Here is a 13,525-nt window from a genome sequence, read left to right on the forward strand (position 1 = left end):
GACGGCACAAGGGGGGTTGGTACGACCCCCCCCCTCGCGTTTGGCCCCTCGCGACCCCCCCCCCCCCGCGGTTGACACGTATTACGAATACCCGTCACAACCCCTACCGGTTGACCTGACCTGACCTGACCCGAATATGTCCAATTTCAGTATCCACTGTCCGCGAAGTTAATGATAAAGCTGAGCTATCTGGTGTATGTGTTACGGCCCGTTTGAAAACCCGGTCCGTATTAACCCGCGCCCTGCTGGGGGTCCTGGATTTCCACGCCCTGCTGGGGGGGGGGGGTGTTTGAACACCCCCCCCCTTGTAACTCGGCTCCTGGGCCACGTAGCGATACGCGGAAGGCGGCGTTCGAAAGAGCGTCAAAAATAATGACGAAATCACTTCGGTCAATTTTTTGGTCAGGTCAAAGGTCAGGTCACCAGAGGTCATTGAAGGCAAAATTTCGCCGATTTCCAGGTCGAATGTCGAAAATTTCCAAGAAGCCAACGCATAACTCGGGAACCAATAGAGCTACAGCGCCGCGGAAAAGTGCATTCGATAGCCCTATTAACGCCCTTTCTGAGTAATCCTCTCAGATTTGACCTAACGTCAACGGTTTTGCCTGCAGGGGGCAAAAACTGCAAAAATAGCCGATTTTTTCGGAAACAGTTTTTCTGCAATAACTTTTGACCCAAGCCTTGCACGAGCTTACTTTCACCGGCATCGTGTTCCTCTCGTCAAGACGCATCGAATGAACTATAATTTGACCTTGAAAGGTCAACTTGAAAATTTGACCTCAGGTCAAGGTCATGACCTGACCGGAAAGGGTCATGTTGCATATCAATCGATCCGTATCGTCGAGCTGAACACATATAAGGCATTTTCATCGCTCTAGCATGCCTCTATCAAAAGTTATTTACGAAAAACTGTTAGATACCATTCGTGACCTAAGATGACCTCAGGGCATAAACAAGGGTCACGGACACCATTTTCATGTTCAGTGTGTCTAAACCACTTGTAATTCGGTGTTTGGGGGTGTTTATAATGTCTTTCGTCCAAAAGAGACGCATTTCAATTTTCTCCCATTGACTTATAATGGGGAGGTCGCAAAATTGACCTGACCTTAGGTCATCGATATCAAAATTCTGAGATATACAATTTGTACATGCTATTGCCCTTAGCAATCGCTGAAAGTTTCAAAGCGATCGGTCACTCGATGTAGCTATGACAGACATCGAAACTTTTTATGAGGTGAGGTCACTTCAAGTGACCTGGTGACCTGACCTTGGATGACCTTGATCTGAAATTTTCACAACATGTGTAGAATTGATGTATGATAAGGTGTACCAAAAACGGCGGCGCTCCGTGCCGCCGTTTTTGAGATATTCGCGAAAAATCACAAGGGGGTGTTCAAACACCCCCCCCCCCCCCCCAGCAGGGCGCGGGTTAATACTGCCCGGCCCGTTAATACTGACCGGAGGCCTGGCCCGTATTAACCCGCGCCGTGCTGGGGGGGGGCGTTTTTACGCCCCCCCCCTCAGGTTTTTCGCGAATATCTCAAAAACGGCGGCGCGCAGCGCCGCCGTTTTTGGTACACGTGTTCCTACATCATTTCCGCACATGTTGTGAAAATTTCAGACCTAGGCCGTTCAAGGTCAGGTCACCAGGTCACGTCAAGTGACCTTACCTCAGAAAAAGTTCAAAGGCTCGCTATAGCTACACCGACTGAACGATCACTTTGAAACTTTCAGCGATTGATATGAGTAACAGTATGTATAAAATGTATATCTCGGATTTTTGATATCTGTGACCTAAGGTCAGGTCAATTTTGCGACCTCTCCATTATAAGTCAATGGGAGAAAATTGAAATGCGCCTCTTTTGGACGAATATCGTTCAAAACGCTCTCAAACATCGGTTCATAGGTAAACATGACACACTGAATAGGAAAAATGCACCTTTGACCCCTCTGTGTGCCCCTGAGGTCATCTCAGGTCATGAACGGTCGCCAGCAGTTTTTTGGCTATAACTTTTGATAGAGACGTGCTAGAGCGGTGAAAACACGTTAGATGTGTTCAGCTCGACGATACGGATCGACTGATATGCAACATGACCCTTTTCGGTCAGGTCATGACCTTGACCTGAGGTCAAATTTTCAAAATGACCTTTCAAGGTCAACAAATAGTTCATTCGACGCGTCTCGACGAGACGAACACGATGCTGGCAAAAGTAATGTAATGGCGCTTATGAGTCAAAAGTTATTGACGAAAAAACGTTTTTCGTAAAAACGGCTATTTTTGGAGTTTTTGCCCTCTGGAGGCTAAACCGTTGACCTGAGGTCAAATCTGAGAACATTACTCAGAAAGGTCTGTAAAAGGGCTATCGAATGCGCTTTTCCGCGGCGCTGTAGCTCTATCGGTTCCCGAGATAGCCGTTGGCAGTTTCCAAAATGTTGAAATAGTCAACATTTTACCTTTGGTGACCTCTGGTGACCTGACCTTTGACCTGACCCAAAAAATGACCGAAGTGTTTTCGTCCTTATTTTTGACGCTCTTTCGATTGACGCTTACCGCGTGTCGCTACGTGGCCCAGGAGCCGAGTTAGACGGGGGGGCGTGAAAACGCCCCCCCCCCCAGCACTCGGCGGAAAGTTCAGGCCACCAGCACGGCGCGGGTTAATACTGCCCCCGGTCAGCATTAATGCGGACTGCCTCGCGGTCGGCATTAATACGGGCCGGGCAGTATTAATACAGGCCACTTTTTTCCTCGCGGCTATATCAAGACTTGGGCCATATCAAAACTAGCCAACTACAGTCCTATTTCTGTTACGGACTAACTACAGTCCTGTAATTAGTCCTATTTCATGTCTTGGCAAATGCTCCGTAGGCCTGCAGTGACTCAAGGTCACCCCCTGAGGTGACCTTGGGTGAGGTGTTAGATGCTCATATTCTCCTAGGCAACATCTACATAGATGAATATTGAATACCGCTAGTTGTCTTTACGGAATCATGAAATGTCTTCGTTTGTTTTCTCTACATGATATTTTGAACTGTTTTGATCATGTATAATAACCCGCGCCCTACTGGGGTGTGCGTATAACACGCCCTAATGGGGGGGGGGCTATTCATAGCCCCCCCCCTCCTAACTCTGAAACTACTGGGCTGGTCGTCAAAATTCAAACGGCGTCTGATAGCCCCGGAAAAACTGTCGAGTGAAACCTAATTTCATTGACCTCGAGGTCACTGATGACGTCACAGGTCAGGTCAAAGCAAAAATTATTTGCATTTTGGCTTGTTCACGTTTTGGGCTCTGGCCGCCGTCTTACAAGTCAGATCAGGCTCATTTTTGGTTTACACACTCGTGAGCAGATGCTCTAGATACCCTGAGGGTACCAAACTTGTACTTTTATTTTCAGGTCAAGGTCAGGTCATCACAGGTCACGGAAATATTTTATCATGCGTCGGTCACGTGACACATGTTTTATGGTCCATTTAGGCCAAAAATTTCGAAGTTGTTGTCTGTGTCATTCGAGGTCATTTTGAGTCGAATTTAGCTTAGGTCAGGTCACTTTCAGGTCAAAAAAGGTCAAATTTTGAAGTTAAAATTTTTCAACAAAAAAGGTGTCTATTGGATGCTGTTTGAGCTCAGGAACACGGTGGTGCTATTTATATTGGCGTACGATGTCAAATACGTGCTGAAAAATTGATTTGAAAAGCTAATAATTGTGATTTTTTTGCAATAATGCGTATAACTTGGCCATTTTTTGAAGATATTTAGCTAAAACTTGCTAGAGTTAGTCATAATAATGCGTTCTATCACATATATTCCGTTTTTTCGAAAAGTAAAAAACTTTGGGAAAAAATGTAAAAATATAAATTTTGAATTGCATTATATTAAATTTTTGAAATTTTCAAAATTTCGAAAATCCAAGATAGCAGATTGATAGCGCAGTCTATTCTGAGTCCTTCCATGCAAAGAAATTGGATCTAGCTTAAAAACTGAGCTCTTGGGAGCGATTGCCGTGGTTCAATGTTTTGCGTCGAAATCGGCCGAACATGACGTCACTCTGACGTCATTTCCGGCCGACTTATGGTAGCTACGAAGTTCAAATTTTGACACAAGGTGTCAAATTAATGCAGCCGAAGGTACTGAAAGTTTGGTGTCGATACATCAGGCGGTTTGGAAGTTATTGCAGAAAACGGGAGGGGGGGCTATAAATAGCCCCCCCCCCCTAGTGGGGCGCGGGATAACATCTATTTTATCGAGCACGCTTTGTTCTATATCATTCGCGAGCATTAGTTACAACTGCTTGTCCTATTCGCAGCCTTTCGATCTTGATTCGCTAGTCTCGGGGTACTAGTTCCGGAATTGTATGGAATGGTTGTGGATTCGAGGCGTGACTGGCGAATGTTCACATAGGGCGTTCAACTTTTATCAGTAAGCCACCAGCAATATGGGCATGCATTCATAGCTAATGTAATTGATTTTGAAGCAAACTGATATTTTTTCACTAAAAGGTGGGCAGCATTAATACTGCCCACCTAAATCGGCCGCATTAATACCGACCGGCAAGGCGGCCCGCATTAATGCTGACCGGCCCGCATTAATACGGGCCGCACCTCCGGTCAGTATTAATACGGGCCGGGCAGCATTAATACAGGCCGGGTTTTAAAACTGGCCGTAACATATGAGCCTCGTTCCAGCACCGAGGCCGTATAACCACTGGGAATTTCTGACATTGCTGGCATCCAGGACAAAATAAGCGCGCGGAAGGCTTTCACAAATGCACCTCCCAGTTCCGAAAGCCCCAAACGCAGGAAGCATGTCGGTACGGTCAAGTTTACGCAGTTGCCGGAAGAGGTAACGCAACCCGACGGCGCCATTCCAGAGCGAAACTGCGACAGTTCGGTTTTCTTTGCCGTTGGGGGGGGGGGGGCGGGGGGGGGGGGGGTAAGGGAGGGGTGGGGACACTCATGCCACGTCGTAAACGTCCACTGCCCAACGTCCATCCCCTGTCTCCAACCGCACACCGCCGCACGCTTGACGCTTGTCTGGGACGCTTGGAAAACTGTCCGCGCACAAACTTTCTGCCTGAATCAAACGACGACAGCCCAAGTTTGGTGGCGTGGTCGCGCCCAAATGGCAGCTCAGAAGTCTGGTCCGCTGCAAAAGTGCCTCCAATTGGTGCGGGGAGGGGCAGCAGGAGGGGGAGGGGTTTGTTATTCGGGTCGCCGCCACTGTTCTACTTGGCGAAAGTGGATTAGCCCTTCCTTTTATTCAGCATTAAAAACTTTTTCTGTCAGTTGAAACATTTTTCTTGCCAATTGTGTAGCTTGGAGGTAGCTTTGTTTTAGATAGCATTGTCCCGATATTAGGAGCATGGTTCAGTTCAATAACCGCGCACGCATAAATACATTAACCCTCGCCGGACCTATTGGTTTTCTACATACGCGCCGGCCGAGGGGGGGGGGCGGGTACGACCCCCCCTCGCCGTTTCGCCCCTGGTGGAGCTAGCGCGTCGCGGAAAAAAACGAGCGTGTGCGCCGTTACGAGACGCAGAGATTGGTACCCGATTTTAAGGTCCTAGGTCAACCGGTGACCTCTGAGGTCAGGTCAAGTGCCCCAAGGTACGGTTCAGTTTTTGGTGAATAACTTCGCAAAAAACGGCCGCAGAGCGCCGATTTTGGCAGCATCGTGTTTGTCTCGCTCAGGCGCGTCGAATGATATACTTTTTGTCCGGGTCAGGTCAACTTGGGGTGTTGACCTCAGGTCAAGGTCAGGTCAGCACCCCCAGGTCACGAAGTTGGTCGAAAGAGGTCATGTCGCATATCATTCGATTCGGTATGTCTTCCTGAGTCCATTGGTGGCTTTCCCGACTCGCTAACTCAATTTGATCAAGAGTTATTGACGAAAAACTAATATGACCTTGATGACGTCATAAATGACGTCACGCAAGGTCAACATTGCAAAAGCGACGCATCTAACCTTGCAAGGAGTGCATCAAATCACGATTCTGTGTGCTTGAGATAGTTGGAGATCGTTCCCGGCGCCAGAATAGCAGTTTTCATTTTTCCCCATTGACTTATAATGGTGAGGTCACGAAAATGACCTGACCTCATATGACCTTTAGGAAAAATCCGAGATATACAAGTTGTGGGACTCATAATGGATACTAGATCCTGCAAGTTTCATTTCCCTGTGACATCTCCTCTGGCAGTGAGGGCGTTGCGAAGTTGCGACATCTGAAGACCGTGCAGAGGTTCACTTATGACGTCATAGGTCAGTGACCTGACCTGACCCAAAAATGCGGTTGGTGTCAAAAGATCCGGCTTGGATCAAAGGTCAGGTATGCCAAGTTTCAGCTCTCTATCGCCAGCGTGTTTGGAGCTATCGCGAAAAAACCCTATGGGGGGGCGGCACCCGCCCCCCCCCCTCGGCCGGCGAGGGTTAAACATATGTACAGGCGATAAATAATCATGCTGAGGCTGACTTCTCCAAGTAAAAGAGAAAAAAATGAAAAGCCCTCAAAATACATACGTAGCCAGCCAGGTTTCAAACTGCGTCAAATAAATAGCTCACCAGCTGACGATTCAGCCTACGGATTGGTGAATTACGACCGATTCCAATTTGTCAAATCGGATTAGTGTGTGACCCACTGAGAGCATTCTGGCATTGGAAATATCGATTCCGAGCAAAGGAAGGTCGCACATCGACGTCCTCAATGCGTAGATCGGTAAGGACATATAGGTAGAACGAAAGTGAGGCAAACGTGGGTAGGATACGGAGTTTTTAGCGATGAAAAAGTAACACGGAGATATAAGTGCTGTGTTAACCTGCAAAAGTCGCAGTGTCAGGTACACGACTCATTTCATTGACTGTCACTGAAGAATACAAAGTCGTAGCGTGTAAGGTTCGACTCATATTGAAAAAACATCCATGTCTCGTTTTGTGATGTGAACTGTGATACGGAAGTGTGAAGTTCACACAAGGGCGAGAAATTGCGCGAGATCAACTTCAGAAAATCAAGTCGGATTGTTGGGGAGGCAAAAATACAGTGGTTTTTGGGAGACGATTTGTGTCGGGCGGATTGATTTCTCATTTGCTTATCACAAGCTATTTCGGCTTTAACGTATTTAGCAGTGGAAATAAGAATGGCTCCAAGATCAGGGAAGAATAAGACGGGGAAAGTGGAAACAGGGCAGTTTGACCCCCGGCTGATAACGGAATTCGACGGATCAACTGATGTGATGGAATGGCTTTCACGGGCAGAACTGATATGTTCACATCGAGGTGTGGACGCCATCGAGGTGATACCTCTACGTCTTACTGGCGGTGCCTTCGCGGTGTGGTCCCAGCTCTCCCCCGATGCTAGAGAATCATTACCGGCCGTGAAGGCCGCCTTACAAGCCGCGTTTGCGCTCGACGAAAGCGCTGCGTACGATGCGTTCGTGACAAGGCGGCTGCAGCTTGGGGAGTCCGCGGATGTTTACCTCGCTGCTCTTCGACGGCTGGCAGATCGCTTTGGAGGCGTGCCGGAACGGGCTCTGAAGTGCGCCTTTCTCGCCGGTCTTCCCGAGTCCGTACGGAGGACACTGCGAGCCAGCTCCATCGCCGATGGTTTGGGGATCACGGATATACTTGCAAGGGCTCGTTCCGTGATGGGAGACGAGCGGCTGGTGATGGCGACAACATCGACCAGAGGACGGCCTCAGAGCTCCCGCCAAAGACGCCAGTTGTCGGCGGCAGATGCGGAAACGCAGAGGCCGTCTCGCGGTGCAGTGGAGCCGCGCCGTTGCTGGGTGTGTGGCGAACCGACACATCTGGCTGCCCGCTGTCCACACCGCGCGGCGGCGGGAAACGCGCTGGGAGGTGGCGCGTCAGCGCAGGCGTCGTCTCCCGCGCAGTAAGCTGTGGTGCGCTGCCGGTCACCGACATCATCGTGAATGGCAGGAGATGTCGGGCGTTAGTTGATAGCGGTTGCACTGAGACGCTGGTGCATGAATCGGTTTGTCGGGAATGGGAGCGGCAGCGCACTGCTGTTACCACACTGAGCGGCGACCCGGTGTACTGCGCCGGCGTTGCAACCATTGAGCTGAGGACGGTGTCTGGCCAGTCGGCAAGAGTCGAGGCACTGGTGTTGGAAGACAGGCCAATGGGAGTTGACTTGATTCTCGGTGTTCCCGGGATCTCAGCGCTTGGTGGTGTTACAATCGGATCCCCGTCCGACGTGCGATTTTGTGGGATGGCGATGGCGTGTCAGGCCGTTCCCACGGTGAATACGTCCGACTTCACTGTGCAGTTTGATACTGAGAAGAAGACGTGGACAATGGCTTGGAAATGGCGAGACGGAGCTGAGCCAACACACCTCAACAACAATGTGCCAGGGTACGCCGTGCCTGAGGAGAGCCGAAGCGAGTATGAGGAAGAATTGAAGGTGTGGATTGAGAACGGCTGGCTCACACCGTATGAAGAAGACGTTCACGGACCACCGCGCGGACTGATTCCACTGATGGCTGTGATACAAGGCAACAAGTCGAAGGTCAGGCCAGTCATGGACTACCGTGAGCTGAACAGTTACGTGCCCGCTCACACCTCCGATGCAGACGTTTGTGCGGACACGCTAAGGAGGTGGCGCCGACACGGACAAAACCTGGCCGTGGTGGACCTAAAGCGGGCATATCTACAACTGAGGACGGATCCGAGCCTCTGGCCCTTCCAGACCGTGATGGTTGACGGGACACGGTATGCTTTGACCAGGGTCGGGTTCGGTCTCAATATCGCGCCGCTAGTTATGAAGGCGGTGGTGCGTGCGGTCCTGTGCCAAGACGCAGATATACAGCGTGCGACGATCCCGTACGTGGATGACCTCTGCGTGAACGAAGATATCGTCAGCGCAGACCGAGTGGTGGAACACTTCGCAGCTTACGGCCTGGAGTGTAAGCCACCAGAGCGCGCTGCAGATGGAGCTCGAATGCTTGGTTTGCGCGTCAGGGCTGTGGCAGGAGCGCTGCAGTGGAAAAGAGACAACGAGGTCGGCGAGCCACCTGAAGTTGTCACTCGGCGATCGGTCTTCTCGTGGTGCGGCCGATTGGTGGCACACCTGCCCGTGTGTGGGTGGCTGAGACCAGCGGCTGCATGGCTAAAGCGCCGCGCCAACGCGGTGACGAGTGGCTGGGATGACGTCACAAGGGACCCGATGCTGCTGGATCAGCTCCAGTATGTAGCGGAGCGGCTGGTCAGTGATGACCCTGCGCGCGGTCGCTGGAGCGTTCAGGGCGAGAGCGCTGTGATTTGGACTGACGCCAGTTCTGTCGCTGCCGGAGTCGTCCTCGAGACACCAGACGGGCACACCATCGAGGACGCCTGCTGGCTGCGGCGGGACGAGACAGCTCATATCAACATGGCTGAACTCGACGCAGCCTTGCGAGGTCTCAACTTGGCAGTAGCTTGGAACATGAACAAGGTCGAACTGAAGACAGATTCGTCAACGGTTTACCGCTGGATCAGTGACGCTCTCAATGGTCGCGCACGGCTCCGGACTAAAGCCCAAGGAGAGATGCTGATCCGACGCCGGGTAGATACCATCCGGCAGATCGTGGAAGAATTGCACATCGAACTCACAGTAACGCTGGTGCGGTCGGCAGAGAACAAGGCGGACTGCATCAGCCGAGTGCCCGCTGCGTGGCTGCGGGAGCCGGACAGTTCACCGGAGCCCGTCTGCGCGGCAGCCGGGGCAGACGGTGTAACGGGAGTGAGCACAGGTTCCGAGGCCAGTGGCGCAGATGGCGGCGAGGCGACGAGCCTACACTCGGCTATCAGAGACGTGCACGCTCGAGCCGGTCACCCAGGGATAAGGCGCACGCTATATTTCTCGCGCCGTGATGTTTCTCCGACAGTGACCCGGAAGGACGCGCGTGCGGTGGTCACACAGTGTGATGTGTGCAGATCCATTGACCCGGCGCCGGTGAAGTGGCGACACGGCGTACTCAGTGTCAAGGAGACATGGTCCCGTCTGGCCATTGACATCACTCATTTCCGAGGTCAGCTCTATCTCACAGCTGTTGACTGTGGACCGTCTCGGTTCAGTCTGTGGCGGCGGCTGCGGCGGGCTGACACCGCACACGTGACTGAGGAGCTGGATCAAATCTTCAGCGAGCGCGGAGCCGTCGAAGAAGTCCTGGCAGACAACGACACGGCTTTTCGAAGTCGAGAGTTTTCAGCCTTCATGTCCAGCTGGGGAGTGCGGCTGCGCTTTCGCGCGGTCCATCAACCGAGTGGCAATGGGATAGTTGAACGTAATCACCGGTCGGTAAAAGTGATTATGGCAAGAAAACAGTGTTCTGTCACAGAAGCTGTGCATTTATATAATGTGACACCACAAGACGGGGAACGAGCTGAAACATCTCCCGCCGCCCAGGTCTACAAGTACAGGGTGCGGGACAGAGTGCTGGCCGGCGCCACTGACGGCAGGAACGAGGCGCCACCGACAGCACGTGCGGAAGATGCAGAAGATGGCGGGTATAGGATAGGCGACGAAGTCTGGATGAGGGTCCCAAAAACGCGATGTGGGGAGCAGTCTCGGCGAGGGGTGGTAACTGGTTTTATATCGCCTCAGGTGATGGAGGTAGATGGTGCCCCGTGGCACGTCCGTGACCTCAGACATCGCCAAGAGGTGTAATGTGATCTTGAGGATCAGGGGGGGATGTGATGTGAACTGTGATACGGAAGTGTGAAGTTCACACAAGGGCGAGAAATTGCGCGAGATCAACTTCAGAAAATCAAGTCGGATTGTTGGGGAGGCAAAAATACAGTGGTTTTTGGGAGACGATTTGTGTCGGGCGGATTGATTTCTCATTTGCTTATCACACGTTTATAACACACACACAGAAATATTGAGCGGAAAAACGGTGTAATTGAAAGTACCAAAAGGAACATTTTTTTGGTGTAAAATTACTCTGTTTTCTAGGTAAAAGAACACTTATATGTGTGTTTTCCTAGCTTCGGAGTGTTTCACTATTGTGTAGGAGAACCGCTTTCAGTGTAACTTAACCGCGAATCTCGCGTTACATTTACGCAAAAATATGTGTTTTTGGTAAAAAGTACCAAAAGGAACACTCGCGTGGTAATCGTACACAAATTCATGGCGGTAAATTTACAAAGATATGACGGTTATTATAACGATTTTTTCTGGTAAAGCTAATGTTGGGCCCGCAAAATTTGTAACGCAGGCGACACGCGGCGGGACGTTGTCGCCAGCCGCGAGCCTAGCCACTGAGAAAAAATTTTACCACCCTATGGAAACTAGCCCTTTTATTCAGGATAAGACTCATGCCATACTCAGGTAAACTAACTTATTTACCAACGATGCCTTAGTTCGTTCGTAGCTCCTGCGATGATGTGAGGCAGTACTCATCGATGCTTGGTATTTATGCTCAGGATCATGAGTATGTGGCTAGTAATCTAGCCGTGAGTAGGCTTTCAGCTCGCTGATTGGTTGAGCCGATGTGGCACAGCCGCGCACGTTTCGCGCGCGTCTGCCATTATTTCAGTTGAATTCTGTTGCTTGGTGGTGAAAGTGCGTCGCTCGCGTGTGCAGCATTATATGGACTTGGTGTGCAGAAACTGAAACTCGGATTCCGAGGCCAATAGTAAGTATGTTCATATACATTACTTACCTTATTAATATTTATTATTGATCAATGACCACAAGCGCAATTGTGTGTCGCGAGGAAATAGGCATATAAGGTACCGTGAGAGATGAGGGAGATGTGAGAGCACATCTCCGAAGAGAGATGTGCCCTAAGGATAGGTAATTAGTGAAGATTTTTGCTTTGTAGGTGTTATTTTAATAATGGAATGCGTATTTGACGATATTCAATGCTTTTGTTCTATGAAAAGTTTTGATGATGAAATACGTGAAAATATTATGTAAATATTTTATCCGCTGGGTTCCTCTGGGTTGTGTTGGATATATTAAGGTAGGGAAGTAGTTTTTTTTTCTCAAAAATGTGTCGTTAAAATATACCGACTGTATGTCTCCTTTCACAGTTTCTTTTGGATATACCACCGCACTGCTGCCGGGGCTGGTGCCGGTGCAGACGCTCGCCCCGATCGACGCCGGATGCTCGCCGCCGGGTGGCTTCAGAATGTGAAGTCTGCCTGCTCCTGTTCGATAGGTACGGAGATCTATAGCTCATCTTAACAGGTTCCTAAAAAGTTACTAGATTTTTTTTACTTCTTTCTGTATCTTGCGATCACAGTGTCAGTATATAGAATATAATTATGCCATCTGCATAATTTAGCGCGGCATGCTTTGCAAAAAGAAAAACACTAGCCGTTTTCACGACGGGTTATTTCACGAGTTTTTTTGATATACCTATCTCCAGAAGCGCTGCGCCGATTGTCACCAAATCCGATACAAAGCCACTGAACTCTAATATATACTGGAAGGAGCATTGGTGACTTGTTTTTGTCTATCGATTTCCGCCATGTTGTGTATACCAGAAATATAAATTGCATGTACGGTAGCAGAGGTGCAGTTTAGTGAGAGGTACACTACTCAAAAGTGCTGCTGCTTCATGCTTGCAGTTTGATTGCAGTGATCAACTTTTCAAGACTTTGGTATACACAACATGGCTGAAATCGTTAGACATTCTGGCCCATATACGGCCAAGGCGAGTGCCTCCCCCTGTACAAAGCCCATCACATTTCTTCATTAATATAGAAAATATTTTTTTTTTATAAAAAGTTTTATTTTTTTGCTGATCATTTTGAGCATAAAAAATCATAAATCCATTGAAAAAAACTATTTTCGTGAAAGTGAACTATTCCCTTTAACACACCTCGCCGATGTCTTCTGAAGTTTTCGCTTTATTTCTTAACAGCTTATTGTTTTCGGTCCATAGGTAAAGTTTCGGAGACACTGGTGCGTTTTCTGGAAACTGCAGTCTCAAGGATGGCGACGGAGAAAGTGCGCCCATGGTGTTCCATGCCCTCGCGCTACTGAGCCAGAATACCAGCAGCCAGCACCCTTCGAGCTGCAGTGCGCCGATCTCGCGGTAGGAAGCGGTTAACTAAGCGATCTCGCGCAGTGTTTGCGATCTATGGGAGTGTTTCATTGTTTTTTTTACGGACCTCTTTTAGTGTTGTGTTTAACGGATTGCGCCCCGTACCCGGCTCTTGAATTGCATGTTGGCAGAGATTTCGTATGATGGGTTTTGTAATAAACTTCAGTGTTTTCCTCGTGTTTGTCACGTCTGCAAGGCGTAAGGTTAACGAACGCATTTTTGGTTTTATGCGTTGGCATCCGCGTTAGTAAGACCCATCTTAAATGGGTTAGTATTATCATTATTCAGGGTTGGTTATCGTTAGTATTAGCCTGAGTAAGTGTGTGGTCCACCTTGGTAATACTGTGGGTAGCGTCTTAGTAGAAGCTCAAACCTGAGTACTTAGGTGGTGAGTTTTGACAACTCACCCGGAATACTCACGTTATGTATGAGTCACGTTAGTGTTAACATGAGTATCTCCTGAGTACCAAAGAGTAGT

At 49.5% G+C, this 13,525-nt stretch overlaps 1 long non-coding RNA gene across 1 annotated transcript; it reads left to right on the forward strand.

The window, feature by feature from the left end:
* Window positions 1-11,352: 11,352 nt before the first annotated feature.
* LOC122391700 lies at window positions 11,353-13,219 on the forward strand. Its single transcript, XR_006258404.1, has 3 exons — window positions 11,353-11,628; window positions 12,029-12,156; window positions 12,886-13,219. It is a non-coding gene; the product is annotated as an uncharacterized LOC122391700 (long non-coding RNA).
* The last annotated feature ends 306 nt before the right edge of the window (window positions 13,220-13,525 follow it).

This window comes from Amphibalanus amphitrite, unplaced genomic scaffold (genome assembly GCF_019059575.1).
Source record: "Amphibalanus amphitrite isolate SeventyFive unplaced genomic scaffold, NRLGWU_Aamphi_draft 000450F_arrow, whole genome shotgun sequence".
NCBI classification, from domain to species: domain Eukaryota; kingdom Metazoa; phylum Arthropoda; class Thecostraca; order Balanomorpha; family Balanidae; genus Amphibalanus; species Amphibalanus amphitrite.